The 26,952-nt window shown below is 46.1% G+C and overlaps 1 long non-coding RNA gene across 1 annotated transcript; it reads right to left on the bottom strand.

The window, feature by feature from the left end:
• Window positions 1-3,290: 3,290 nt before the first annotated feature.
• On the bottom strand, window positions 3,291-24,494 carry LOC139044974 (uncharacterized). Its single transcript, XR_011502460.1, has 3 exons — window positions 24,329-24,494; window positions 22,956-23,081; window positions 3,291-3,445 (listed from the first exon to the last, which is right to left on the bottom strand). It is a non-coding gene; the product is annotated as an uncharacterized lncRNA (long non-coding RNA).
• Between the last annotated feature and the right edge of the window lie 2,458 nt (window positions 24,495-26,952).

The raw sequence follows: 26,952 nt of genomic DNA, 5'->3' as shown, positions 1-26,952 counted from the left end.
ATTTTCTAGGTGCAATGTCTTAGAGCAGTGTCATCAGAGAGCGACGGGAAAAGCACAGTCTGCCAGTTCCTGCCCTCTGGCCCTGCCTGTCCCCATCTACCCTCCTCTCTCTTCTCAGGCTCCTTCCAGCTCCACTGCCCTCTTTCGGACATTGTCTGGTCAGACCCACTTCTTCCTGTGAGCCTCTGCGCCAGCGGTGCCTTCCCCCTGACACTCAAACTGTTCCCAGACACAGGCAGGCGTGCCTCTCATCTGGCACCCTGCTCACAGCAAATGTCACCCCTATGATGCCTTTCAGAGCCTCCCAGGCACAGGCTCCACTGTCACAGGTCTCCCACCTGCAAGGGCATCTCATGATGTCCTCCTTCTTGGTCTCATCTGGATAAAGTGAGTCCATGAAGGAGGGCTTTCTGCTTGGCGGACGAGGAGGCAGCTTCTTCTGGTTTCCTCAGGATCATGACTGTCTCTTCTGGGCTGAATGTTTCCCCTCCCAAGTCCATCGTGAAAGGAAATTCTCATTCCCTTGCTTTCAAGGGTCTGGTTTCCCCAAGAACTCAGGGAGACTGGCCTCTCCCTGGAATGCGGCACCAGCCCCTACACCCAAAGCCAGAAAATTAGCACCCAGCTTGAAACACCACCAGATCCTGAAGTCAATTCCTGCTGCGGTCCCCCATCCATTTTGTAACCCCATAGTATCTCCTGATCTCACCTTTCCCCTAAGACACAGCTCCCAGCCTGCCCTTGGCTTCTTACAGGAACAGTGGGATTGCCCAGAAGCACTCCCAGACTGGGCAAGAAATGTCTTGAAATGTTCTCTATGTATTTTCCAGGACATGGGATATGGGGAGAAGTCATTTTGGTTGTGTATGTGCAACAGTTTTGATGCGAATAGCATCTTTTTCAGACAGAGATCAAAGAGTGGGGCTACAGGATGTAACAAGAAAATGGATACACTGAGCCAACGTCTTCATGGTGTGAAGTCATAGGGAGCAAAGAACATGGTTAAGAGCAGAGAATATGGAGCCACAACTTATGTTCAAATTCCACCTCAATCACTTCCTAGATATTGGTAGAGGGCAAAGTACTTACCTCATTGGTGCCTCAGTTTCTTCATCTGTTGTTGGCAAGAAGGATAAGTGTACCTAATTTTTGAGGATATGGAGACTGCTAAAGGAGTTAATGTTTCAAAACACTTGCAACATCCAGCACATTGTATGCCCTGTACGCATACATTACAAATGAAATGTAAATGTTCTTCTGACGCTGTCTGTTTGCTCCAGACGGGAGACTAGGGGCTGGAAGGATGTAGACAGCACTCCCTGAGACAGCACGTATCGATGAATGAACAACACTGTTGACGGCATTACCAATGGCAGATCCGCCTCCCTATGGACATTCCCAGGCACAATCACACCCAAGCATCCCTCCTCCGTCCTGCATCGTCTTCTGGGATTCTATCCAGGAATCACGGGGGCTTCTTGAACCCTGGGACCCACACCCACCACAGGTTCTCTTCTGTCTGGCAGCAAACCCCAGGCCTTGTCCTAATGGCTGCAGCCCACAGGCTCTTCACTCTGATCCTTTTCTTCACTTGAGGGAGACGTGTCATTCCCAGAGCTGGGCACACAGAGTGTCAGCCTTGGAGGAAATGCCTCCCTGGCCAGTGGCAGGTGGAAGAGCGCCGTGACGGAGTAGGATTTGTGGAGAGTCCTCCAGGTGTGGTCAGAAGGGGCCCAGCCAGGGCATTTGTCAGCAAGGTCTGGTTGGTGGACCTTGGTGGCAAAAGAGTGGTGGGGACAGCATGTTTTAGAGTTCCTGGCATGAGACAATCCACAGGATGGTCATGAAGTCAGAATCAGCCTAATGAGGTCCAGCTCAATGCACTGTCATCTGTTCCCTGACTGGCTCACTAATCCAGGAGTGATTTACAAGGGCGATATTCGTGTTCTACCATCTTTTCGTTGATTGGCAGGAGCTAGTATTCTTTACAAAACTTGTGTAGTTTTACATAGGAAAGGATAGGTGAGTTCTGTAACAACCCTTCTTGCAAAGTTCTCACTAACGTATTGAGTCTCTAACAGAATCCACCGCTGGGAACTTCACAAAAGATCCTGACCTTTACTCTCTGGTTTTAGATCTTCCTGATTGGTAAATTTTCTTGACTCCTGGCTCCTTTCCTGAGGTTCGTCCACTTAGAACAATGTAGGACTGCAACCTCTTGCCACTTGAGAAGTAGTGGTTCAACTCTATGATGTTGGTCTTGCTTTCTAAGTGTGTGTGTGTGTGTGTGTGTATGAGACTGTTTTCTGCATCTTGCCACGTGGGTCAGATTGACTTCTTTCCTTGGAAAAGTTGTCCCTAACCACTTTCTCTGGGCTTCATTTTCACGTCTTGAACAGTGCTGTCCAACAGTAGAATTTCACACTCTATCTAATGAAATTTAAACTTTTTTAAAATACTGACATTTAAAAAACTAAAAATAAACAAGTGAAACTAATTTTTAATGGTATATGTAAACCCATTATATCCAAGATATTACCATTTGTCCAGGCAATCTATATAAAAATTAATAGTGAGATAGTTCACATTTTTTTTTTATTGGGATCAACAAATCCATTTACATAGTCTCCATTTGTAAGTTGAAATTGTTTACATACGTGGTTTCTGTGTCCCCCACTCAGAACCTGGGCTGACGTGTTAGAGAGGAAAGAAAGCAGAACAGGCATAAGTAACGATCACTGTCAATCCAGCTCAGCACGAACACTCACCACTGACAAAAAGGCTGTCCCTGAGCAGGGAGTAGAGGCCTCTCGGGGTGACAGGGTGGATCAGCTGGTTCAGCACCCAGGAATGCTGCTCTCTGTCACATGGGGTCTCTGTCACACTCTCCATCATGAGCCATGGGGTCAGGGTGGTAGGTGCAGGCAGCTTCCATGCTGGAGGCTGCCCCTTCCTCCGCAGGCCCGGGGAGAGAGGAATGTGGGGACTCTAGAGAGATGTCCTGAATCCTCTGATAATGGGGGCCAGAGGGAGGAGGAGCAAATTGGCAGTCAGTGGAAATTGAGTCAGTGAAAATTGGAGCAAATTGAGTCGGTGAAAATTGGGGTGGTCACCGAAAGTGTTCATGACTCTCAAATGCTCAGAAAAGGGACTTCCCTGAGGGAGATCAGTCTACAGCCCAAGACAAGGGGCCCAGGCTGCTCTTCTTGAACAAGGATCCAAGCAGGGGAGGAGGCAGGAGGAGGACGAGCAGGAGAGACAGCAGGTGGGGTGCGGCTGGCTGGGACTCATCCTGCCAGGGGCTGCTGGCACCAGGGTCTCATCAGGTGCTGCAGGACTCTCTCAGTGGAGTTCAATGTGGCTGAGCTCTTGCTCATGTCTGTCAAATACTGGATGTTGGAGATGGTGGAGTTGAGTGTGAGGGCCTTCAGGTCGTGCCCCTTGGCTGCAAGAAGAGAGGGAGAGAGATGGCCATCACTGAGAGCTGGGCTGAGACCAGATCAGAGTCCTGAACTCAGTATCATCTGTTGCCTTTGCTCCCAGTGGAACCACCACCCAATGCTGTGCTCATCCAAGTCGAAGCCAGCATATCTCTCAGCTCCTCCTCCCTCACCTGCCGGTAACACCAATTGCACCTACAGATTGCTCCTCAATGCATTCCTTCTGTTCATTCACATTCCAGGTAGGTCTTACCTTTTCTCACCGGAACCAACACCCTAACATGCTCACTGGATGCATTGTCTAAAGGATGTTCTCTGCCTTGAACACTAGAAGCATTTTTCTGAAATGAAGATCTCACTAGAACACTCCTGCTCTAGCATCACCCATGGCTCCCTAAGTCCTTCAGGGTTAAGTTCAAACTTCTTGACCTGGCACTCAAAGCGCTTGCACATCTGGCTCCTGCTGACTCTTCAGCCTCATTGATGCATTCACTCTGAGTTAGGCTTTGTGCTTCAGGCAAACCAAATTCCTGTCACTTCTCCCGTACACTATGCTGTTTTTGCCTACAGGGCCATTGCTCATGCAATTTCCTCTGCCAGGAACACGCTCCACACCTTATTTCCCTATATAACTCCTACTCCTTCTTAAAGACCCCAATTGGGCAAAACTCCCTCCAGAGAGCTCTTCCCACCCAAAGGATGCCAGGTGTTTCTCCTCAAAACATCCCACCTTGTATTAAAATTTTCTGTGACTTTCACAAGACCAGGGGCTCTCTGGGGGCTGCATCAGATTGAAATATTGGTATAATCCTTGTGATCAGCATGCTTGCCCTCAAAGCAGAATTGCACACCTCGGCTTCCCAGCTGCCCAGTAATAATTGGGCAGTGGAGTTGTGGGGCTGGAGAGCTCCTTTGGGGGAAGGATGAGGGGCCCCCTAGGCCTGTGGTGGCTTCTGGTTGCTCAAGCAATGAGGAAGTAGGCAGGAACATGCTGCCCAGCTCAGGAGCTGTGGAAAGGGCTGTCGTCTGGGAGAGACAGAGACCCCACACAGTGGGTGAAGCCCCACAGGCTCATCTGCACTCCAGCAGTGGCTGTCCCAGGACAACCATTCACAGGTGAGCCATAAATGTGAGTGACAGAAGGAGGGATTGTGTGAGTAGCGGGATGTTCGAGCCTGTGAGTGAGATGAACCCAAGAGAGACAGTGTGCTTGAAGAAGAGAGAGACGCAACAAAGAGACAGGTAGAGGCACAGATAGAGGGGATACCTGGATGGACAGAGGAAGAGCGGACAAATGGAGGGTCACAGGGAAAGCAGGAAGAACAAAGACAAGGAAGAGAAGTTGAGACATGGGAGGAAAGAGGATGGAAGGAGAGAAGAAGGACAAACCGGCGAACAGGCAGGAGGACAGTTGGACAGATTGATACCTGGACAGATGCTCGGGTGGATAGATGGAAGGAAGGAAGGAAAGAATGGAGGGAGGGAGGGGGGAATGAAGGATAGAAGGAAGAGAGGAAGGAAGGAGTCTGAGAGGAGGGAGAACTGGGAAAGTCACCTGCCCACGTTCAGAGGGTGCTTTAAAGGGAGGGTAAGGCTGAGAATACAGGACCCCTAACTCCCAGGCTTGTGTCCACCTGTCCCAATGCTGCCTGTTATTACTCGTAGAGACGGGCATATGGATGTAAAGGAAACCTTGAGCCCTACCCTCACAACACACAAAACTCAATTCCTGGACACTTTGACCTAAAGGGGAAAGGTAAAATAATGAAACTTCTAGAAGACAACATAAGAAAACATCCTCGGGACCACAGGGTAGAAAAAACTTCTCAAAGAAGACACACACACACTCTCCATACAAGAAATATCGGTAAACTGGGATTCACTAAAATTTAGGCTTTCGGTTCATCATAAGACACATTACAAGAGGGAATTTGCAAGTCACAGGATGCGAAGAGATTGTGCCAGTTCCAATATTCAACAAAGGATTCACATGCAGAATACAGAAAATCTTCAGCATATTTATTAGATAAAATGCAGTGAAAGAGATACATATTAATGCTGCTTATTTTAATGAGCCACATTTATTTGACAAGGACAGTGAACAAGGCAATCTGAAAAGCAGGGGGTGAAAAACGAACAGTAGATAAACAGAATCCCAGGAGGGTTTGGAAAAAGCAAGAGAAGCCCCTTACATAACAGTTCATTGGCCTTAGAAAAGGAAAGTACTACTGGATTCTGTTAGGAAGTCAGAAAGATTGAAATATCTAGTGGCTTCAGCGGAAAAATAAGATAGGAAAAAATAACTATGATAGTTATTTGATTTTCCTCCAAATGACTTTATCCCTTAGAGAGCAAGGCACTTTCCTTTTCAATCATCAACACATCAAAGTTTAATTTCCCTCCATTTAGCCTTTTTCGTGGCCATAGGTTAGAAGCAGCAAAGGGGCTCAGCAGGCTGAACCAGTCTGCAGACATACTCTGTCCTGTTCCACACTGGCTCACACACGTGCAAAGTGGGCGCTTCTCACAGGGGGAAAGCCTGCAGGACTGAGGGGCAGACACCCCTTGGACCCTGTTTCTTAGTACCATTGGAAATTTCTCCTGAGTCCCTACTCAAAAAGGAAGTGGGTGGGGGGTAGAATAAGAAGGCCATATATTTGAAGGAAATAGGAGAAAATATTTCATTGTGAGAGTAATAAATGTTGCTTTTCAGAAGTCATGTGTATGTTGAAAGTCTATGTCTTAAGGTACCACAATGAAACAACGTACACCTCATCTTCTCCCTCTTTTATCTGAGCATTAGGTTAAAATCCATGAAATTCCTAAGCTTAAAAAAACACACAAAAATCACAAGGAAATTTTTGGAGGTCATGGATGTGTTCAGCACTTGGTTGTGGGGATGATATGACGGGTGTATGCATATGTCCAAACTAATCAATACACATATAGAAAACGTGTGCATTTTTTGTCTATTACTCATACCTCAACAGAGCTAAAAATTCAAATAAATTCCTAAGTTTACTTTTTGAGGGTGCATAAAAGTCAAAATTTCTAATAAAATTCAGATTGTTAATTTCTGAACATAAATAGCATTCCTGCTTTGATGGGTGACCCCACGACTCTCAAAAAAATCAAGAGCAATTGCTACTGTCAATCTCAGTGGAAGTTATTTTCAACACCTCACCCCCTCCTTTACACCTCATTATTTAAAAACCAAGGAAATAGTCTTCAGCTTTTAAAATGAACGAGTAAATGAGTCAGCTTGACATTATACTTTATTCAAGATTTAATGTTAAGTAAAGGAAATAACTGAGCATGAGCAGAATCCCTTCCATAACTCATCTTTTCTCCTATGCTGATAATAAAAATGACACTCTACTGAAACATAGTTTGCATGATATATTCTCAAGTAAATATACTTAACTGCTGGACATTTTATTTTGAGATTCTTATTCAATTTCTTCATATTTATCTATAAAACTTATTTGGCATCTTTCATCTTTTTACCATTTTCATCTTTTTAACTTTCGAAGGTTTAACTTTCCAAGAGACTATTTTTTAATGACGAGCTAACTGATGAATTTGTGCACCAACTGTTTTTTTGAGACTGAATATACAAATGGACAAAGGACAGATCATATATGACAGTATAACTCTGACCCCCCAACGTGGGAAGCAAACATCCCAAGAAGCCAAATCACAGCCCCTGCAGCATTCAGCACAGAACAGTCAGCACTTGGTGAGTAACTGCCAGTTTCCAAAACTCTCATTCTGCTTTCAACACAGGACCGCCAGAGAAAGCCACATGTGCTCCCTAAACCATCACATAGGATGCCTGCCTTCTACTTAGTGAGCTCCAGCTTCCCCGTGTCAACAAATTCCAATCAGGCCACCCCTCCCCCACTCCCCTGACCTCTGCCACCCTCTCCCCTCCCTTTCCCTTCTCTCCTCTTCTTGTGCATGCGACAATCCTCTCCTGTCGCATTACAGTCTCTGCAATATTTTTAACGTGTGATAGACCAGCTCCTCCCTCAGAGTTCTTCCTGGTCCATATTTTCCTAGCTTAGCTTATGCGTTTATTTTTTCCATGTAGGATCATTTATCTAACTCAACAGAAAAGCTCGTTAAAATTTTTATTGGCATTGTATTCAATTTATAAAGTAATGGGACTGACCATTTAATGAAACTTCCTAACTTAAAACATAGACTGACTTTCCATTTGCCAACTATTTTTAATTGAAATTTATAGTGTGATCATTGTAGATTCTACACTGCTGTAAGGAATAACTCCAAAAGTTCCAGTGTACACTTTACCGAGTTCCTTACAATGATAACATTCTGCAAAACTATAGGACGATACCACAGCCAGCTTGTTGGCATTGATGCAATCCACTATCTTATTCAGATTTCTCCAGTTTCACTTGTACTAATTTGTTCCTGTGTATTTAGTTCTGTACAATTTTATCAGATGTGCAAGTTTCTGTATCCATCACAGCTAAAATAATGACCAGTTTAATCACTACAAGGTATTCTTGCATTGCCTATTAAAAAATCAATGGATGTTATTTTTTAGAGCAGTTTTACGTTTACAGCAAAATTTAATGAAATACACAGTGTTCTCATATAGTCCCTGCCCCCACATATGCATAACCTTTCTGTTGTCAATACCCCTCATCAGAGTAGTATACTTTTCACAATTGATGAACATACATAGGCACATCATTATCACTCAAAGTCCATAATTTACATTAAGGTTCACTCTTGGTGTCAGAGATCACTAGGGTATAACTCTGTGGTCCATTTCTGGATTCTCTACTCTGTTCCATTGATTTATGTAGCTGTCCTACAATGAAAATGATGATGCTGTGATTACAGTATGTACAAGGCAATACTAAATATTGTTAAAGTGTTTACTGCCGCATTATTCTTCCTGTCCTGATTGTTTTAGCTACTCTCAGCTATGTGCCTTTCTATATAAATTTTAGAAAAAGGTGTCTCTGTCTACAAACTGTGGTGGAATTTTTATTAGAATAATATTAGACCTATAGATCAATTTGGGGATAATTGAGACCTGTCCTCATTATTCTATCCAGTAACATGGTGAGGACTGCAGAATTCTCAGCACATAACAACTCCTTCCAAACCCCCACACCAGGAGGAGACTCAACCAAACTCTGGCGTGGCTTCTAGCTGCATAAGTCTGTGTAACCGGAATGACTCCAGCCCACCATTAAAATGCCTTCCTGAGAGCTCAAAGCTGACAGAAAAATTTGCTATTTATTTTAGTCAACACCCAATTATAGGCCTCTGATCCCCCTTCTTAGAGTATTTACTAAAGAGGGCTTACAACTGTAGATATGTATCTCTCACAATTCTCTAAAGGACCTAAGAGCCACTCCTTTGAAATACGATCATTAAGACAGATAGAGCCTCTTTCTCTCAACTTCTGAGTGAGGATAGAATCCTAACTTTGATAACTGCAAAGTAACGAACACAGTGGGTCTAATCACAGTTACACTGACCAACCTTTGTACTTTTTTACTTCTTTGACTCTACTGAGCCCCTGAACCCTGCTCGTTCATTCCGTCTTTAAAATTCTAGATTCACCTCCGTACAAATCTGAGCGCAGCTCAGCTTCTGTCAGCTGTTACTGAATAAAATCTGCTTTCACCACTTTAACTAATTTCTGCTGCATTTGTCTTTGACAATAGTAAGGCTCTCAATTTATTTGCATCTTCTTTAATCACTGTAATCGGTATTTTATAATTTTCAGCATCAGATCCTGTACACATGTTCTTGAATTTATGCCTGAATATTTCATGTTCTTCGGAGTGGTTCTAAATAATACAGCATTTTCAAGTTTATCATCTGCAGGTTCATCATTAGTTGTAGAAATAAAATTGTCTTTTGTGTGTTGATCTTGTACTTTGTACTTGGTGAACTTTTTGTACTCATGTATTAGTTCTGATTTTTTTTTTTTTGTAGATTCCCAGAGTTTTTTTACACAGACAACAATGAAACTAGGAGTGGTTACATTTTTTCCTTTCTAAACTCTATGGCTTTTATTTCCTTTACTTCTGTTATTGCCAGAAGCTTCAGTATTTTGTTGAATAAGAGTAGTGAAAGTGGTATTCCTTTCCGTGTTCCTTATTGTGGGGAGAATCCTTTAGTCTTTCCCTGTTAAGCATGAAGTCAACTGTGCATTTTCTGTAGATGACCTTCAACAAGTTAAAGTAGTTTCCATCTATTTCAAACTTGCTAGAAAATTTTATGACAAACAGGAGTTGGATTGTATCAAATGTTTTCTCTACATCTCTTGCCTATTAACAAGTCTTGCCCTTAAACAAAGAGACAGCCAGTTATTTCTCTGGCAAAAATTGGTTTATCTGGGATTAGCAAAGAATAGCCATTTGGAGTGTGCAACCATGGCAAGCCATGCAGGAGCACCCAGCAAGGAAGAGAGGAGAAGCTCTTTTATCTCAGAGTGGGGAAAACTGTGGGGGCTATTGGACACAGTCTTGAGGGCAGTGGCTTTTCATCGGCAGAGTTGTGACAGTCTCTCCTTGGGTTAGTTTCTGACTGGTCAGGAAGAGAAAGTCTTTATTCTTCCTGTTGCACTGCGCCTTTGACATAGGGCATGAGAACTCCCTCTATTAGCCTTCCAACACTATTTCAACTACGTTTCCGTTTATTAACTTTCACATGTCCCCATTTTGATTGCCATCTTTCTCTGAAAGCACTGTTGATCTGCAGTCAGATTTTTCCACTTTCAGTAGCCTCTCGTCCCTCGAGGCCAGGAAGGAGCTTCTCTGGGAGTCATGTCCCAGGTTGGAGGAAAAACACACAGATTGGAAACCTATTGTGGCCACATTTGAGGAACACGGAGTGAGAGGAGGGAGAACTCTCTGGCACTTTTTACCTGAAGTTTGCATGTTATCAAGATCATAGGCATTGGAGATGATCTGAAGTGTCATGTCATCCTCAAAGGTTTGGCAGACAAACTTCCAACAGACCTGGTCCAGACACCTTGGAAACCTTCGCATCAGATACTGTCTGCTTCCATTTGGAGAAATCTTTATTTTTAAGTCACCAAATGATGTGCAGTTCCCCCCAGAGTTTGTGCTTTCTTCAGGTGTGTCGCATGAATCCAAGTCTTGAGTTTTGTGGCAAAAAGCTTGGCTAGCAGCGCCCGATTGAGGAAAATACTATCATCTTGGTTGAGTTTTGTTAGTTTGAAATTTTTGGTAAGTTGTTCCTTGTTTTCAAGTTGTTAAATTTATGAGAATGGAACTGTTTATATTATTTTCAATGGCTGAAGAACCTGCAGTGATCTATCCCTCTCGTGTGTCTCAGGTCTTTGAGGGTGAAGAGGCTTCCCCAAAGCTTCTTGAGGCAGAACCCTGTTTGCTGTTGGCCCCTAACAGCTTGAGTGCATCTGGGTTGGGGAGGAGACAGAGACTTCCAAGAACAAGTTGTTTCTTCTTGAAGGAATGCTGAAGATGCCCAAAGTATGGTACTTTGACATACAAATTATTTGGAGCCAAAAGCAATCGAGAGCCAGCAGATGCAGGAAAAACTCTTGATCTCCACCTTGACTGCTTTAAATGAAGGATAGACTTCCTCTTTGGAAAGGAAATTTATGTTTCTAAAGGAAATTTCCATTAGTGAAAGCATCTGCACCAGAAAGAGAATGACTCTTAGAGACTTTTTTTTTGAGGAAGATTAGCCCTGAGCTAACATTCCCCACCAACCCTCCTCTTTTGCTTAAAAAGATAGGCCCTGAGCTAACATCCGTGCCCATCCTCCTCTACTTTATACGTGGGATGCCTGCCACAGCATGGCTCGATAAGTGTTGTGTAGGTCCGCACCTGGGATCTGAACTGGTGAACCCCAGGCCATCAAAGCAGAATGTGTGAATTTAACCCGTGTGCCACCAGGCCAGCCCCTACAGAATTTTTTTTTTTTTTTAGGAAGATTAGCCCTGAGCTAACTGCTGCCAATCCTCCTCTTTTTGCTGAGGAAGACTGGCCCTGAGCTAGCATCCACGCCCATCTTCCTCTGCTTTATGTGTGGGACACCTGCCACAGCCTGGCGTGCCAAGTAGTGCCATGTCTGCACCTGGGATCAGAACCGGCGAACCCCAGGCCACCAAAGTGGAACGTGCGCACTTAACCAGTGAACCACCAGGCCAACCCCTAGAGAATTTTTTTAACTGAGAGATTTATCTGCATAACAAGGCAAGCTTTATTTATTATACATTTTCTCCCTTCATCTTCCCATAATTTTCCTTCAGCCACTTCCTGCTGCTGCTCACCCAGATGGCTTCCTGCTTCCAAGCTCCCCCATGTGCACCCGGTGTGGACTGGACTTGCAACTGGCAGCTGGTGTGGAGCTGCCTGCTCGAGGGCTGCAGAGCCCCATCCTAAGTCTCATCCCCAGCATGACCTACCTGGCCAGCAATACTCAGGATCTGCCACCACTGCACAGGATTGGGGCCGCGGCACTGATGGTTCAGATTGTGGGCAGTACCCAGCCCAATTCCCACTCACTTTTGTTGACCACACGCCTGTGCTGTTTGCAGATGGTACAGATTTAAAAGAGAAGTCATATCCTGCTGTTAAAGTGGAACTGTTGGACTGACTTGAGGGATTTTTCAACACCTGTAAAACTAAAGAGAAGCTGGGAGAATTATCAGAAGAGTTCTACAAAAATGAACTACTATCGATTGAAATGTTGAATATACATGTCCCTGCAGTTGCTAAATTGAGACGTCTTTTAGACAGTTCTCCTAGGGAAGATTTACTAGACATTCTGACATCACTTATCCAAACAAGCAACAGAAATGCTCCAAATTGTAGATACTGTGACTCTGGAGGAAACTGTCCAAGATGATGATACCACTGCTGGTTAAACAAATGCAAGAATTGAAATTGCTTTAAAAAAACAGAAAACTTGGGGCCGGCCTGGTTGCACAGTGGTTAGGTTTGCGTGTTCTCCTTCAGTGGCCTGGAGTTTGCCGGTTCAGATCCTGGGTGCAGACCTATGCACCATTCATCAAGCCATTTTGTGGCAGGAGTCCCACATATAATGTAGAGGAAGATGGGCATGGATGTTAGCACAGGGCCAGTCTTCCTCAGCAAAAAGAGGAGGATTGGTGGTAGATGTTAGTCAGGGCTAATCTTCCTCAAAAAAAAAAATTATAACAATAAAACAGAAAAAGTGAGAAAGATGATAATAAATGCATTATATGAATATGCCTCAATAGGATTTCACACATCCTAGGTACTTTATTTTCTGGCACATTGTTATGGGATATCATGCAGGTGATTTCGACATATCCTGTGTGTTTTCCATGCGTGTCCGACACCTGATTCTGGCGTGTCCGGCAGGTAGTTTCAGTGAATCAGGCACCTGGTTCCGGCGTATCCAACAGGTGGTCCCGGCATGTCTGGTAGGCGATTCCAGCACATGTGACATGTGGTTCCGGCGTATCCGGCAGGGGATTTCGACGTCTCCGGCAGGTGGTTCCAGCATGTCCAGCACCTGGTTCTGGCATGTTTTGCAGGTGGTTCCGTCATGTCGGCACCTGGTTTTGGCATGTGCGACACCTGTGTCTGGTGTATCTGGCAGGTGGTACTCACAAGACTGGCAGGTGGTTCAGATGTGTCTGGCACCTGGTTTTGGCATGTGCGACACCTGCGTCTGGTGTATCCGGCAAGTGGTTCTCACAAGACTGACAGGTGGTTCAGCTGTGTCAAGCAGGTGGTTCTGGCATTTCAGGCACCTGGTTCTGGCTTCTGCTGTACCTGTTTCTGGTGTATCCATCACATGGTTCCAGCGTGGCTGGCACATGGTTCTGGCATATTCGGCAGGTGGCTTCAGCGTACTGGGTGCCTGGTTCCGGCGTATCTGACAGTGGGTTCCATGGTTTCTGGCAGGTGGTTCCTGCGTGTCTGGCATGTGGTTCCGGTACGCTCTGAATGTGGTTCCAGCATGTCCGTCTGGCGGCTACCATGTGTCCAGGACCTGATTCCATCGTGTGCGGTTGGTACTTTCAGAGTGTCCAGGTGTTGGTTCCAGCATGTCTGGCCGTTGGTTCCCACATGTCCAGGGGTGATTCCGGTGTGTCCGGCAGGTTGTTCCCGCCTTTTCCAGAAATTGCTTCTGGTGTACCCAGGACCTGGTTCTGGTGTATCCGGCAGGAGATTTTGGCGTGTCCAGCAGGTTGTTCCAATGTGTTACGCTGATGGTTCCGGCCTCCGTGGCAGGTGTTTGTGGCATGTCTGGCACCTGATTCTGGCGTATACGGCAGGTGGTTTCAGAGTATCTGGTACCTGGGTGCGGCACATCCAACAGATGGTTCCGAAGTGTCTGGCAGGTGGTTCCGAAGTGTCTAGCATGTGGTTCTAGTACGTTCGGAAGATGGCTCAGGCGTGACCGTTGGGTGCTTCAGGCATGTGCGGGAGTTGGTTCTGGCGTGTCAGAGTCATGGTCCCAGCATGTCCGTCATTTGGTTCCAGGTGGTTCTGGCTTGTCTGGTGGGTGCTTCCAGTGTGTCTGGCGGGTCGTTCTGGCATGTCTGTGTGGTGGTTCCAGAGTGTGTGGCGGGTGGTTACGGCATGTCTACCAGGTTTTTCCAGCACCCAAGGTGCCTGGTTCCAGCGTATCAGGCAGGTGATTTTGGCGTGTCCAGCAGGTGGTTCAGGTCTGTCCGGGAGATGGTTCCGGCGTGTCCAACATGTGGTTCTGGCATATCTGAGAGGTGGCTCCAGTGTGTCCGGCAGGTGGTCCCGTTCTCTCTGGCACATGGTTACGGGGTATCATGCAGGTGATTTCAACGTGCCCTGTCGGTTGTCGAGGCCTGTCTGACACCTGGTTCTTGTGTGCCCGGCAGGTAGTTTCAGTGAATCAGGCACCTGGTTCTGGCATATCCAACAGGTGGTCCCGGCATGTCTGGTACGTGATTCCCGCCTGTGCAGCACATGGTTCCGGCGTATCCGGCAGGTGATTTCGACGTGAGCGGCAGGTGGTTCCAGCATGTCAGGCACCTGGTTCTGGCATGTCTTGCAGGTGACTCACTCGTGTCTGGGACTTGGTTCTGGCATTTCTTTAAGGTGGTTCATTCATGTCCAGCACCTGGTTTTGGCGTGTACAACACCTGTTTCTGGAGTTCTTGGCAGGTGGTTCTCACAAGACTGGCAGGTGCTTCAGGCGTGTCCAGCAGGTGGTTCTGGCATGTCGGGCACCTGATTCTGGTGTGCCCAGCATGTGGTTCCAGACTGTCTGTCAAGTGTTTCAAGCTGGTCTAGCAGGTGTTTCAGGTGTGTCCAGCAGCTGTTTCAGGCGTGTCCGGCACCTGGTTCTGGCCTGTGCTGGACCTGTTTCTGGTGTATCCGTCACATGGTTCCAGCGTGTCTGGCACATGGTTCTGGCATATTCGGTAGGTGGCTTCAGCATACTGGGAGCCTGGTTCCGGTGTATCTCACAGTTGGTTCCATGGTGTCTGGCAGGTGGTTCCTGTGTGTCTGGCATATGGTTCTGGTACATTCGAAAGGTGGTTCCGGCATGTTCAGCAGGTTGCAACAGTGTGTCTGGGACCTGATTCCATCCTGTCCGGTTGATGCTTTCAGAGTGTCCTGGCTTTGGTTCCGGCCTGTCTTGCAATTAGTTCCCACATGTCCGGTGGGTGATTCTGGCGTGTCTGGCAGATTTTCCAGCCTTTTCCAGAAATTGGTACTGGCGTATCCAGGACCTGGTTCCGGTGTATCTGGCAGGTGATTTTGGCGTATCCAGCCGGTTGTTCTGGCGTGTTAGGATGGTGGTTCCAGCTTGTGTGGCAGGTGTTTGTGGCGTGTCTGGCACCTGGTTCTGGCATATTTGGGAGGTGGTTTCAGTGTATCTGGTACTTGGTTCTGGGATATCCAACAGGTGGTTCCGAAGTGTGTGGCATGTGGTTCTGGTAGGTTCAGAAGATGGTTCCGGCCTGTCCGTTAGGTGCTTCCAGCATGTCTGGAAGTTGGTTCTGGTGTGTCAGACTCATGTTTCCAGTGTGTCCAGTGGGTGGTTCCAGGTGGATCTGGTGTGTCCGGTGGGTGCTTCCGGTGAGTCTGCTGGGTCATTATGGGATGTCTGTGTGGTGGTTCCAGAGTGTTCGGCGGGTGCTTTCGGCATGCCTGTCGGGTTTTTCCAGCCTCTAAGGTGCCTGGTTCAAGCATATCCAGCAGGTGAGTTCTTTCTCAGCTTCCTAAAGAGCTGGAAGCAAGACAGTTTGTGGCTTGTCTCCGCTTGAGGGATGGAGGCAGTGCTTTGTGCCATCCACCTCTCGAGCAATATAGGGCATGGTTGAGAGCAAATGGGCCTTTCTGACATAGGGGCTTTCTGACACTCTCTCCACGAATGCACAAGGACAGTTGGTTAAAAGCCTCTTGTCTCTATCCTCCTAAGCTTGTGGAATCACAATCATTCGGGCCTTGGCCCCCTTGCTTAAGGGGAAGATGTAGCCATTACCCCTGAGCAGGGTTGGCAAGAGGGAAATGTGGCAGAAGCAGAAGTTCTAAAGCAGCGAGTTAAGGGCTGGGAGGAAATGGCGTTCAGCTGCCTGTGTATGAGAGGTTCCCAATATGCTATAAGAGCACTGTGGAAAGCGACTTCTTTCTCAGCTTCCTAAAGAGCTGGAAGCAAGATGGTTTGTGTCTTGTCTCCCCTTGAGGGATGGAGGCAGTGCTTTGTGCCTTCCACCTCTAGAGCAATGTAGGGCACGGCTGAGAGCAAAGGGGCCTTTCTTCCATAGGTGCTTTCTGACACTCTCTCCTCCAGTGCACAAAAGCGGTTGGTTAAAAGCCTATTGTCTCTCTCCTCCTAAGCATGTGGATGCACAATCATTCGGGCCTCAGCCTCCTTGCTTAAGGAGAAGATGTAGGCATTTTGTCTGAGCCGGGTTGGCAAGATGGAAATGCCCCAAAAGCAGAAGTTCTAAAGCAATGAGTTAAGGGCTCCAAATAAACAGCATTTCAGGTGCCTTTGTATGAGATGTTCAAGGTACACTATAAGAACAGTGTGGCAAGTGAGTTCTTTCTCAGCTTCCTAAAGAGCTGGAAGCAAGATGGATTATTGCTCATCTCCCCTTGAGGGTTGGAGGCAGTGTTTTGTGCCTTGCAATTTTAGGGCAATGTAGGACTCTGCTGAGCAAACTTGGCCTTTCTTCCATAGCTGCTTTGTGAACACTCTCTCCACCCATGCACAAGGGCGGCATGAGAGGTTGCCAGTATGCTGTAAGAGCACTGTGGAAAGCGAGTTTTTCTTAACTTCCAAAGAGTGGTTGGTTAAAATCCTATTGTCTCTCTCCTCCTAAGCATGTGGAAGGACAATCATTCGTGCCTCAGCCGAATGATTCGGGCGGGACTTGTGTGACCCACCTGCCTTAAATGCTGGAACCAACTGTTGGACACTTCAGAAGCATCATCTGGAAACGGTGGAACCACCCATCGCAGATGTGAGAATCAGGTCCAAAACGTGCCAGAAGCACCTGCAGGACACACCAGAACCATCTGACTCAAACGCCAAAATCACCTGCCGGATACACAAGAACCACTTGATGGACACTCCAGAATCACATGACGGGCATGAAAGAACCATCTCTCAGAGTGCCAGAACCATGTGCTGGAAATGCCGGAACCACATCACTGACAGACATGAACCACCTGCTGGACACGCCTGAACCACCTGCTTCACTCGCTGGAACCACCTTCTGGACAAGCCAAAATCACCTGCCGGATACACTGGAACCAGGCCCCTTAGAAGCCGGAAAAAGCCAACAGACATGCCAGAAGCACCTGCCGCACACTCTGGAACCACCATACAGACATGCCTGAATGACCCGCCATACACACCAGAAGCACCCACCAGACACGCCAGAACCACCTGGAACCACCCACCGGACACACTGGAACCATGACACTGACACGCCAGAACCACCTTGCAGACATGTCAGAAGCACCCAAAGGACATGCTGGAACCATCTTCCGAACGTACCAGAACCACATGCCAGACACACAGGAACCACCTGTCACACACTTCGCAACCACCTGTTGGATATGCCGAGACCATGTGCCAGATACACTGAAACCACCTCCCGAATACGCCAGAACCAGGTGCTGGCCATGCCACAAACACCTGCCAGACAAGCCGGAACCACCAGCCTAACACGCCAGCACAACCTGCCGGACATGCCAAAATCACCTGCTGGATAAACCGGAACCAGGTCCTGGATACGCCAGAACCAATTTCCAGAAAAGGCCAGAGCAACCTGCCAGACAGCCTGGAATCCCCCGCCAGGCATGCGGGAACCAACTGTCAAACACGCCGGAACCAACACCTGGACACACTGAACGCACCAACCACACACAAAGGAATCACGTTCCGGACACATGGTAGCCACCAGTCGGACACGCCGGAACCACCTTCAGAACATACTGGAACCATATGCCAGACACACAGGAACTACCTGCCAGACACCACGGAACCAACGGTCAGATACGATGGAATCAGGCGCCCAGTACGCTGAAGCCACCTGCTGAACACGCCCAAACACTGTGCTGGACATGCCAGATCCATATGATGGATACACCAGAAACAGGTCCAGCACAGGCCAGAACCAGGTTCCAGAAACAGCTGAAACAGCGGCTGGACACACCTGAACCACCTGTTAGACCAGCCTGAACCACTAGATGGAGAATCCTGAACCACATGCCAGGCACACTGTAACCAGGTGCCCGACACGCGAGAACCACCTTCTGGACACGTCTGAACCACCTACAAGTCTTGTGAGAAACACCTGCCGGATACACCAGATACAGGTGTCGCACACACCGAAACCAGGTGATGGACATGACTGACCACCTGCAAGACATGCCAGAACCAGACATGCCAGATGGGGAAGAGGTGATTTTGGGGGAGAGGAGCTTTGTAGATTTCTCACTTGGGCACTTACCTGTTTTGTTCTCCATCCAGGGTTTTTCCTGGGAGCAAGTTCTTGAGAAATCTATAATGAAAAGTATGAGCTATCTACATAGGGAGAACTCAGACTTCGTTCAGCAAGTTCCTGGGCGTCTGGAGACTCGATAGAATACTTTTTTCTTTTTCCATTGCCAACACCCATGCCCATTCAGGCCTATGTGAGTTTTTACAATGCTCCTCCAACTGGTCTCCAGGCCTCCAGCGTGCCTCGTTTCTCTTCATCGTAGAGGACAATAGCAGATCAATGTTTCTGAGGCATGGCTCCACCAGTGCCCTCTCTGATGCGGAAACCTTCCTCTCACTGCCTACCTGATAGACTCCAACTCTCTGCCTCAGCACTCAAGGGCCCCTCCGCCTTTCATGTATCCCACAGTCCTGCCAAACCGAACAGTACCCACTACCCAAAAACACACATTGCATTCTTCTCTTTCACCTCTGCCTGATCAGATGATGGACTTGAAACAAAGCCATCATTTGCTAGTTAAGTGACTTTTGCACAGGTCATTTCACCTCCCTGACCCTCAGTTTCTGCATATATAAGTGATGAATAGTAAGAGTCACCTCATATTGTTCTTATAAAGAATTAAAATTGACTTAGAGAGCATATGCAAAAACAGCTGGCTCCCTGCCTGACATGCTGCAGTCACCAATAATTATTCGGATCTAAATATTGGCTCATGCCATGCCCTGCTTCTTTTCCTATTAAAACCTTATCCTTCAAAAATCGGTGTGTACCCTTTCTTGAAGACCAGCCCAAGGTGTAAACTGAAGTTCATTTTCCTAAGCTGCTCAGTAACATTTATAACGCAAAGTCTAATGCGTTAGACCATGTTTTTTTTTTAAGCAAAAGAAGCTGACTCTGGCTAACTTCAGTTTTCCTATTAAAGAAATTGACTAGAAGGATTTACGGTAACTCACATAACTGAAGGGAATTTTTGAAAAAATCAACAAACAAAAAGCAAAAATAAGCTTTGGAAGACACAATAGAGCACAGTGTATAGTTATTATTACTGCCGTTCACCAAATATTGTCGGCTCTTCTCTGGCACACAGAAGGGATGTATCTTCTTGGCCCCTTAAAGTCAAATGTGACTTTGTGAGCCTTTGGCAAATGAAACTTGAGCAAAAATGAGGCTGTCTCTTCCAGACAAACCTTTGGCAAACAGTAGGAGTGTGTTTTTCCTGCCTGGCAGTTGTGCAAGAAGTTGGATCGAGCATCTTTTAGCTGCCATCTACTCAATCCTCCAGACTGAGCAAGGATAATACAGAGCCAGCTCCTGATGACATGGAGCATGTTCGAGAAATAAACCTTGGTTATTTTTAGCTGAGACTTAGGAGTTTGTTGTGAATACAGCACAACATGGACTATCTGACTGGTGAAAACATATGTAGGGGAGGAAGACATTTCCTCTTCCCAAATGTGGGTTCGTCTGGCTGGAGAACGAATTAAATTCACATGAGACAGAAAAGCAAGAGAAAATTGGACAAAGCTTTATGAGGAACCGTGGCCCGGTGCCTTTCTTCCCGAAGGAAGAAAGGGCACCAAAGAAGTGGGGTGCACATAGTGGTTATATACCGCCAAATGGGGTGTTTCACATGTGATTGAAATGTCCCTCCCACAATAGTCACAAGATTGCCCTGTCGGCACTTGATGGACACAGCAGGTAGTGGGTCTGCTATCTCAGTGGGCATAGCAGGACTCAAGTCGATTGTCTGGAGCTGGGCGGTCACAGGTGAGCTCAGCAATCAGTTCCTAGCCTAAGGAAAGATGCTTAATCCTTAAGAAATGCCAACGTTGGGAGGGGGAGGAAAGTCAGTTACAGGAGGTTACCAGACTAGCACGATAAAATGCAGATTTAAGTCCTTGCCTTTGGTATTGATTAAGAGTTTTTAGAGAGAAGGTCATCTCCTTTCTTCTTCCTGGTACAGGGAGGGAGGCAACTTTTACAGATAGAGATTTACCTTACAAATGTAAATGTGCCCTAACAAAGGGCAAGTTCCATTCCTCCTTCCCTGTCCCAGTTTCTCAAAAGCAATCAGCCTCAAATAATCCTGATGCCAAAGAGACATATCTTGGGGTGGCCATTTCCAGGTCCCCACACATACATATTACCAATTTCCTGTGCTGTTGACCAAAATGACTTCAGTGAGCCAATATTAGAATTCCTTTTCACAAAGGTGGATAAGTGACAGATTAGAAGTCTACACTGTCCCAGGAGTGTAGACAGATACCATGCTTATATATAGCAAAAATATTTCCTCATTTTGTCCTTTACCTGTCAATAAAAAAGCATATCTATAGAAATCTGGAGGTAAAGCTCCAGACAAAACCAACATGGTGACAAGGAGGAACATTACATACTTGTAAAAGGAGCGACAGATGAGAAAATAATAATAATGGCTGGGAACTTATAGAACCTTGCATTGAAAGGGATCTCATATGGAACTCAGGAAATATTTATAGCTGAAAGCACTACATGACAAAATCTGGTGGATGGAATTAAACAATACTTAGAAGAAAGATACCTTCAACATACGTATCTACAAAGAAAAATTAGAAACCAATGAGCTACTTGTTCAAGAAGCTAGACAAAGAGCAAGACAGTAAAGTCAGGAAGAAAGGAAATGAGAAAGAGAAATGCCAAACCTTTGTTTCTATTTATTTGCTCTTTATTTATTGCTATGGACTGAATTCTCTCTCCCCACCATTCATATATGGAAGCCCTGACCCCCCCCTTGTGACCATGTCCAGACACAAGGTCTTTAGGAAGTAATTATGGTGAAAATGAAGTCATAATGGTGGAACCTAAATCAGATAGGACTGCGGCCTCATCAGAAGTGGAAGAGATCTCTCTTTCTGTTTCTTCACACGCATACACACACCCCACCATCTGAGGACTCAGTGAGAAGGGGACCTTATGCAAGCTGAGGAGAGAGCCCTCGCCAGAACCTGACCATGCTGGCATCCTGCTCTCAGGCTTCCAGCCCCCAGAATGGTGAGAAAATAAATTTCTGTTGTTTAAGTCACCCACGCTATGGCATTTTGTTATGGGAACCCAAGCTAAGATGCTTATCTTTCACAGTTTGTTCCTAGGTTCTGGTACCAATTCCAATGTGTGTGGGGTTGTGGGTCGGGGGAGTCCCCCCCACCAACAAGCAATTCTTGGGACACCAGCTGGGTGTCCTACAACTCAACTCGATTCTGACACTATGTACCCAGAGACAGCATCACACCCCACAGGTTAAGGGTTCAGCCCCACAAGACTGCCCCCACTGCAGGTGCCAACAGCAAGTCTAGGTTGTCGCCTATGCTTCTGAGCAACTGGCTGTCAGTAGGAGGTTCCCAAGACTCTCTACTCCGGTTCGACGAATTTGCTAGGGTGGCTCACAGAACTCAGAGAAACCTCTTACTTACTAGATTACCTGTTTATTAGAAAAGGATATGACTCGGGAATAGCTCGATGGAACAGACGCACAGGGCAAGACATGGGGAAAGGGCACTGAGCTTCCACGCCCTCTCCAGGTAACCACTCTCCCAGATCCTGCACGTGGTCACCAACCTGGATGCTCTTGGAAATCTGTCCTTTTGGGTTTTTATGCATAAGCCGTTTATTTATTCTCTTACCCTCGGCTGCTGTTTTTCCTTCCCCATTTATAGCCCAAAGCCAATCAAAGAAGGACATGTGCAGTGTGATGCTGTTCCTGCACATTTTTTAAGTGCATAACAATGTAAGAATTTGTTAACGGAGACATACACATGTATGTCTTGACTCTGCATAAAAATGTAATCTTTTGTTAATGGAGCCATGCACATGGATATTCTTGGAATCATAAAGAATGTAATTAATTTTAGGATATTGATACCTATGATGAGGGAGGGAGGAGAACGGGATGGAAATGTGAATTTTAGGTGTGACGGCAACATTTTGCTTCTTAAAAACAGAGATATCGTTGTGGGCTGAATCATGTCCCTGAAAATTCATATGTTGAAGTCCTAACTCCAGGACCTCAAAATAGGGCTGTATTTGGAGAGAGGGCCTCTAAAGAGGTAATTAAGGTAAAGTGAGGTCACATGGGTAGGCTCCAATCCAATGTGACTGATAGTCACGTAAGAAGAGAAGATTAGAACTCAGACACACACAGAGGGAAGACCGTCTGAGGACACAGGGAGAAGCGGCCGGGGAGAGAGGCCTCAGAAGAGACTATACCGGCCAACGCCTTGATCTTGAACTTCAGCCTCCAGAACCGTGAGAAAATAAATTTCTATTGTTTAAGCCACCCTACGTGTGGTATTTTGTCATGGCAGCCCCAGCAAATGAATGCAACATCGGAAGCAAATAGGGCAGAATTTAACGTCTGTTCTTTCTGGGTATTGGGGCCGGAGATAGAGGTCATACTATGTACTCTTCTGCATATTTGAAATATTTCCATAATAGTTAAGAAAATAACAAGCAGATCCCGAAAAAGAATAACCAGAGAGTAGAAATTTATGTGTGATTACCTTACAGGCCAAGGTGGGTTTCGTGTTGGGCAGGTGGTTCTCTTCCACAGGGTGTGTCAGTCACCCATGAATTCCCGTCTCTTGGCTCTGCCATTCCTGATGCCTGTATCATTGTCTGCAACCAATCTGCACAAGGAGAAAGAAGGAACACGGAGAAGACACACCTGCTTTCAAAAGTTCCAACCTGGAAATGGCACACACCACTTCCACTCCCATTGCATTGGCTGAAACATAGTCACACGCCACACCTCACTGCAAGTTGCTGGGTGACTGCCTTCCTGGGCACCCAGGACAAGGATGTGGACAAACAGCCAGTAGTCCCACCCACAATGTCATCAGGTTGACCCTGGTCTTCATGCTGCTGCTCAGTCTACAGCGTGTCTGCCAGGTCTATGGTTAGGGTTTAGATATTTTACAAAGTCGCGGGGTTGGGGGTCATGGTTTGGGACTTCAAAGAGGAGGAAGCCGATTCACAAGGAGACAGGAAACCAAATGTTTGCTGGGCCATCTCTAAACAAATGAGAGAGAACTTGTGTAAAATGGGCCCGGCTAGGTACCTTCTTCTCTACCACATCTAGAGTTCCCTACGTTGACAGCTCCTTCCTGGAACAGGCCTTCTGTCTTAAATTCTTTTAGGCAGTTAGGGGCGAGGCCAAAGTTTCTTTTATATATAAATTTTATGTGTATATATGTAATTTATAGAACTAAATAAATGAATTTAAATATAGATACAATGGATTATATACTCTATTATATATCAATATTAATATATATTATATATATATAGATAATCTCCTTGGTTCTCCAGAGAACCCTGACAAATACAGGAGGAGTTAATATTCTTTTATCGATGGCATTTACATTTAATCATTTGAAATTCTTAGTTATGACATTGTTATGGCTTGCAAGGAAGTGTCCTTTTCAGTGTTTCATTTAGAGGCCTCAAGATACCAATTTTAAAAAGTTTCCCATTTTATTTGTTTGGTTTGATAGGCTTTTTCCAATTGAGTGCACAGATAAACCAATTTAGGTATTTCAAAGGAGCCCCATTTAGGCCAGCGAAGCTTTAAATCACCCTGAGTAATCTGAGCCCAGTGGGACAGAAATCTACATGTAGAAGGTCTGTATTCTTTAAAGACAAAACCAGCAGGAGTCCCAGAGTGGGGCTGTTCTTCGGTGGTCCTCTTAGAAAATGGACTTCTCATTTGTATGAACTTACCAAAGGATCAAAGGCCCAGAAAAGGAGTGAAAGAAACAGAAGTTTCTAACAAAGCTGACAATGGAAGGATGGCCAGAACCAGTATCAAAGGACGCCTACATAAAGAGTCTGGACCTCTACCAAAAATGGGTGGTCCAGGCCCAGGAGGACTTACCACCAGGAACCAGAGCCACCAGGAGGAGACGACAGAGCACAAAAGATTCTTTGCAGGCACCTTGCTTGTGTCTGTGAAGTGGCACCAGAATTGAAGGTCAGTAGCTAGGGATCCCACTTCTGTCACCACGTAAAGTCAGCAAATAAGAGGCATAAACTGCAAAAGAACCAAAAAGTTTATTTGGGGTCTCAAGAATTGCAATTCAGGAGATGTAGATTCGAGTAGAAGCTCAAATGTGCTCCTAGGAAGACAAAGGAGGCAGGGGTATATAAAAGGAAAGGACACAGGCTTACAAAGGTCTACAGTGAACAGTTAATGACTGGTTCTGGCATGGGGTGAGCTGACTTGCCAGAACATAGTTGGTCCTAGGCAGACTGCCCCTTCTTGGAATGAGGAAATACTTCAAGATGTGACCTCTGCTGTCAGGTAAAGCTCAAAAGTTCAGTTAACGTCTGGTGGTGGATGTGGTGTACAAGCATAAGCCCCACTTCCTTAATGGCCTCCCAGCTCCATTTTAGAAGCCTTGAAAATGGTACTCCATTTTGTCATTGTCATCCACCACAGTCACGCACCATGTAACAATATTAACGATGTTTCGGTCACTAATGGACCACATACATGAGAGTGGTCCCATACGGGTAGCACCACATAGCCTGGGTGTGTAGTAGGCTCTACCACTTAGGTTTGTGTAAGTACACTGTGTGATGTTCACACAACAGTGAAAGTGCCTAATGATGCATTTCTCAAAACATGTCCCTTTCATTAAGTGAGGTATGCCCGTACTGATTTTAGTCTTGTGAATGTTGAATAATGAATTATTCATTTCAATTATTTGAGCCAGCCCCACTGGCTGAAGACGGTAAAGGCTGACTGAAGCAAAAGACTAAAATTTGTTATTCAACATTCACAAAACCAAATGAGTAAAGAACTTTAAGTTCTATATCAGGGTTCATGTAAGGCAAAAACATTCTAAAGGAAAGATGGATTTGAGGACATATATGATTCTGAGTGTAAATGTCTGGGTACTAGCAAAAATTCCAGGGAGCATTTCAGACTTTCGAGGCAGTGGAATTGGTGAAACCAAAGTCAAGCTCTCCAAACAGTCAAGGGGGCCCAGGTAATATCTGGAGTACAGGTGGAACAGGCAGAAAATTCCATTAATGTAATTGTATGATATGATGAACGGACAGAGTTGGAAAATAGGATGGCAGGGTAGGGCAGAGGGACCTGGAGGGCCCAGGATGGATGGAGAGATCAGCTGGGCTGGTGGGGGGAAGGGGCCATGGGCACACCCTCTTCATGTCCCCTCCCCCACCCTCTGAAACCCTTTGTGACTCTTCAGTGCTCTGTGATGCAGGCCTGGGATTATAGGCAAGTGCGGACACTCTCAGAGCTCAGTTGCCTCAGGCAGCCTTGCGATTCAGAAAATGGAGTTCAGTCAATGGAATGTTCTCTCATTTCTGAATAGCCATATTGAGTTGTTGTTGAGCATCTGCTCAACATTCTTAGATAGTGACCACAACCTCACCATCGTGTGTGGGTTGTGGTTGCTTCTTCTGTTCCTGTGCTTCCTGGTGGGGATTCCATCTTTACCAACCTTCTGGAAAACCAAAATCTACCAAAAGGTAAGGATCCCTGGGCAAGCCACCAACAGGGATTTTTTATTGTTGTTTCCATTTCTAGTCCCACATTTTTAAATGAGTTGGTCCAGAGAGACTCCTAAGATGGCAAGTCTGAATAGAGGATAGAACATCATCCTTCTAGGGGAATAGGCCAGGCAGGACTAGGGGTTCAGCTGGGACTGTTTCCCATTTAAAACTCACAGACCATCTGGGTGTGGTGGAGGATTCCTGGATAAAATCCCATCACTGATGCATTAGGTTATTTAGAGAGTTTGGGATCTGTGTAGGAGAACACTGTTCCCAACACTGGATCATGAGTCACGTTCCCATGTCGGGCGTCATTCGACCAAACTGTCCTTTGTATTGGGCAGATCAGGAGAGCAGGGCTGAGCCTCTGAGCAGACACTGGAGTGTGAGCTCTGTCCCAGGATACAGGGTCCTATCTGAGGAAGCACAGATGTGACTGTGGGCCTCAGAGTCTATGCCTTCCTTGAGCAGAGGACTTCTGACTGAGAATATCAAGTGTGGACTCTAGCCAAAAATCCTCCTTCGAGTTTTTCAAAGAAGGAAAAATTGAAAGTATCTTATCACCTTTAGAAATTCAGAAAGGGAAAGAACACAAAGTGCTAGTAATAAAAATGGAGAGTGACATTAATCTTGGATGAATATCTGAGTTTCCTAGAGAGAGGAGCAAGCCAACTAAGTCCTCGCTCCTCATTCTTTTCTTTTTGTTCTCAGCGTCAGGGCAGAGCCAAGAGGAGAAGAAGAGGTGGAACATCAAGTGGTAAGGTTCCACCTATCCCACCTGAGCTCTCCAAGGGTGACCCTTCCTGTCCTCTCCATGAGGTCCCAGGTCCATGGTCTCTGAGGATGTCAGTCGCTAGATAGAGTCCCTCTCAGAAGATAGAGGCCTCAGAGGAAAGGCTCATGGGAAGGTAGTCAGAACCCGAGACATTTCTCAGATTCCTGCTCTGCCCAGCTCTGGGCATGAAGCAGTGATGG

Source organism: Equus asinus, chromosome 3 (assembly GCF_041296235.1).
Source record: "Equus asinus isolate D_3611 breed Donkey chromosome 3, EquAss-T2T_v2, whole genome shotgun sequence".
NCBI lineage: Eukaryota > Metazoa > Chordata > Mammalia > Perissodactyla > Equidae > Equus > Equus asinus.
This window is presented reverse-complemented; position numbering and strand designations above follow the sequence as displayed.